A 4290-nucleotide genomic window follows, 5' to 3' on the forward strand; every position below is an offset into this window, starting at 1 on the left:
GCAGGTACCAATACGTGGCCAGTAATTCCCCCATTATTAGCTTAGACTAATTTTAACTTGATTAGGTTTAGCTAGCTGTTACATATTTCGGACTGTGTGCGGTGGGATTGTGTGTACAGTTTTTTTTTTGTATGTAATTTTTAGTTTGAGACTAGCAGTCTCGGGGTCACCAGGCTACGTGTCCGTTCCAATTTTGATTATTAACTATTGCAGAAAACCACGAGTCTAATCAACCATATTTTTCATCAATTTGCATTTCTTTTTGTTACATTTTGTGTTTGTTAAGATGTCCATTTCTTTTACTATAAACTTATGAAATAAATCAAGATTAGGTTAATTAAACCTCATCGTATTTCTACTCCTTCATTTATTTTATTATGCATATTATGAATACAGTATTTAATCTCGGTACAGTATGCCCGATATTTTGAAAGGAGTAAGCCTAAGTAAGTCTTAAGTGTGTAAGCAAGTGACTTATTATTGAATCTATCTGCTTCGAAGGTAAAGATCCATATTTTTAAACTTTACTTTACTTTACGTCATTGCTCCCATTTTGTTGCCATTGTCTCAATTATTACTAACGTAAGACTCCTGTCCAGCATCTCACTGGGGTCCCTGGGACGGAGCCGAAACAGAGCCTAAGAGTGTAGATGACCTTAGACCTGACAAAGCTAGAGTAGGCCATTAAATTACTTTTATTTCACGTGTGGAGTTCTCCGGCCTCTGGACAGAGTACAATTTCCCTTTTTTGCATTTGAGTGATGGTTAGTGAACTACGTCAGTAAAGTTATTAGTAGGGTGTTTGTGCTCTGAGTGTTAGTGCTCCTTATCCTCCCCTGTTGATCTTTTAGGAACTGACGTAGGGAGACTTTCCTGGAGCAAGAAGTTCCCACTCAACACTTAAAAAAAAAAAATCTCCACATTTTGTACAAAATCCTGCCTGGTATGCATTCCTTACAAAAATATATTGCCCTGTCCTAAAGTCTCGAGATGGCACCTCCACTGGGTTCCCTGCGCTCAACGTCCGTCACCTGTCTTGAATGGTGAAGCCAGGTGAGCCCGCACGACCCTAAGCTCGCCCCTTCTTTCAGAAGCAATAGTTGTGAGTGGCTGACCGACCTGGTCAGTGAATCTGCACCTCTGGCTCATCCACCTCCCCTTCCAAAACTCGACTCACACAGGAGTCCTGCTGGCTGGAGATAGGGAAGGAGACGAGTCTGGGAAACCCTGCTACCACAAGCGAGGATTCCAGGGGTGAGCCAGTCAAGGGTGCAAGGTGCAAACTGCAACTATTCGGTCAACAGCCATTTGAGGGCAAGGACGGTATTCCAAGGAGTAAAGGTACCAATACATGGCCACTTATTCCCCCATTAATTCAGAAGCCGTAGTGACCGGCTGACCTACTTGGTCAGTGAATCTGTGCACCTCTGGCTCACCCCCCTCCCTTCCCAAAACTCGACTCACACCAGGACCTGCTGATAGGAGATAGGGAAGAACACGAGCCTGGTAAACTATCTACCACAAGCGAGGATTCTAGGGGTGAGCCAGTCAAGTGTGCATTGTGCAAACTGAAACCACAGTCAACAGCCATTGGAGGACAAGGACGGTATTCCAAGGAGTGCAGGTACCAATACGTGGCCACTTAGTTATTCACCCATTTTTAGCTTAGACTAATTTTACTTGATTAGGTTTAGCTGGCTGTTAAATATTTCGGGCTGTGTGCGGTGGGATTGTGTGTACAGGTTTTTTATATCATTTTTATTTTTGAGACTAGCAGTCTTGGGGTCACCGGGCCACGTATCCGTCCCAGTTTCCATTATCAGTTATTGCAGAAGACCACGAGGCTAATCAATCATATTTTCTATTAATTTGCATCTCTTTTTGTTACATTTTGTGTTTATTAAGAGGTCCGTTTCTTTTAATGTAAACTTATGTAATAAATCAAGATTAGGTTAATCAAAATTCGTCGTATTTCTACTCCTCCATTTATTTGATTGCCTATTATGATTATTTAATCTCGGGACAGTATACCCGATATTTTGAAAGGAGTAACAAAAAAAAAAAAAAGTGTGTAAGCAAGTGTCTTATTATTGAATCTATCTGCTTCGAAGGTAAAAATCAATAGCTTTAAACTTTACTTTATTTTACATCACTGCTCCCATTTTGTTGCCATTGTCTCAATTATTACATAATGTAAGACTCCTGTCCAGCATCTCACTAGGGTCCCTGGGACGGAGACGAAACAGAGTGTGGATGACCTTAGATCTGACAAAGCTAGAGTAGGCCATTACATTACTTTTATTTCACGTGTGGAGTTTTCCGGTCTCTGGACAGAGTACAATTTCATTTTTGTATTTAAGAGTGATGGTTAGTGAACTACGTCAGTAAAGTTATTAGCAGGGTGTTTGTGTCCTGAGTGTAAGTGCTCCTTATCCTCCCCTGTTGATCTTTTAGGAAGTGACGTAGGGAGACTTTCCTGGAGCAACAAGTTCCCACTCAACAATTTATATTAAAAAAATTCTCCACAGTATTGGAGATCATAGTTCCTAAATACTTGAATAATTCTACCTCATTAATCCTTTTTCCTTCCAATGATATTTCATCTTCCATTGCATACTTCGTTCTCATCATCTTTGTCTTTCTTCTATTTATCCTGAGCTCAACCCCGTGTGATATTTCATGTATTCTGGTAAGCAAGCATTGCAAATCCTGGGTGTTCTGTTCAACTAACAAGGACAGCCTCATCAGCATACTCTAGGTCTGCTAAATTCCTATCACCAATCCAGTCCAATCCTTCTTCACCATCTCTGACTGTTCTACACATTGCAAAATCGATGAGGATAAACAGCATAGGTGACAACACATACCCTTGGAATACTCCCCTGTTCACTGGAAATTCATTTGATAAGACTTTATTAACATTAACTTTGCACTTGCTAGGCTTATGAAAAAACCTAATGAAATTTACATATATAAGAGGAATTCTACATTTAAGAGGAATTCCATAATAACGCAGGACTCTCCACAAAATTGGCAGGTGCACACTATCAAAGGCTTTTTCATAGTCCACAAATGCCATCAAAAGGGGATTTCTATATTCTACGCAATGCTTTACAACTTTCTCACCAAGCACCAGGTACCCCTTTCAAGCCTGTCAATCGCTCTGCTTCAAAAACTGTCTCCACTCCCGACGATCTTCATACAGCTTCTCTTCTTCTATCTCTTGGAAATTCCTACCTCCCCTTCTCACTCCTCTCTCAATATTTTCCATCCACTTCATCTTCGGCCTACCAACTGGTCTTCTGCCTTAGGGTCTCCATTCCAAAAATTTCCTTGGATATCGTTCTTCTTCCATTCTTTTGGCATGTCCAAACCATCACAGTTGTCTTCTTTCAATAAAGTCCAAAATCCCCTCGACTCCTAATTCCCTCCTGACGTCTTCACTTCGATGTTTATCTAGTTTTGCGACACCTTTTATCAATATTAGTACCTTATTTTCTGCTGCCTGGAGCTGGCTTCTAGTCTTTGATGTTAACGTCCAAGACTCATGGCCGTAGGTTAGAAGTGGCCTTAGTTTGGAGATGTATATTAGAGTTTTTACTTTGCGGGATATGTTCCTATCTTTCAACGGTAGATATAGTAGATAAAAGTTATTATTGAATTTATGTACTCTATTGGTTATTTCAAGATTAGGGTTATTTTAATCACTAAATAAAGCTCCAAAATATTTAAAGTTTCTGCACTGTTTTAATGCTTGCCCTTCTAATGAAATATCTATATCTGCCAGTGTTCGAGGCAGGAGCATAATCTCACTTTTCTCATTGGTAATCTTCATGCCATTTGATCTTAAGATGTTATTCTAGTCTGTCTTTTTTTTTTTGTTGTTGTTGAAGGTCTTCTATAGTCTCAAAATGAAAATTTGATCAGTGCAACTTCTACCTTTTCTAAATCCTGCGTGTTCATCTCTCAGCTTTTCATCAATCTTTCTCTCCAGTCTCTTTAGAATAATCATACTATATATTTTCATAACAACTGACGTAAGTGTTATGCCTCTGTAATTATTGCAATCAGTCAGGTCTCCTTTTTTTTTTTTTCCACCAACACTCCTAACTCCCATTCATCAGGTTTTGCCTCTTCATGCTACATTCTACAAAAAAATCTTGTAAGTAGTCTGGGAGTCACTTTATTTTCGGCCACTATCATCTCAGCAATTATTCCATCATATCCGGGGGATTTCCATCTCTTCAGTTATTTTAGGATGGCTTCCACTCCAAACACACTGAATTCATT

The sequence above is a fragment of the Palaemon carinicauda genome, chromosome 1 (assembly GCF_036898095.1).
Source record: "Palaemon carinicauda isolate YSFRI2023 chromosome 1, ASM3689809v2, whole genome shotgun sequence".
NCBI classification, from domain to species: domain Eukaryota; kingdom Metazoa; phylum Arthropoda; class Malacostraca; order Decapoda; family Palaemonidae; genus Palaemon; species Palaemon carinicauda.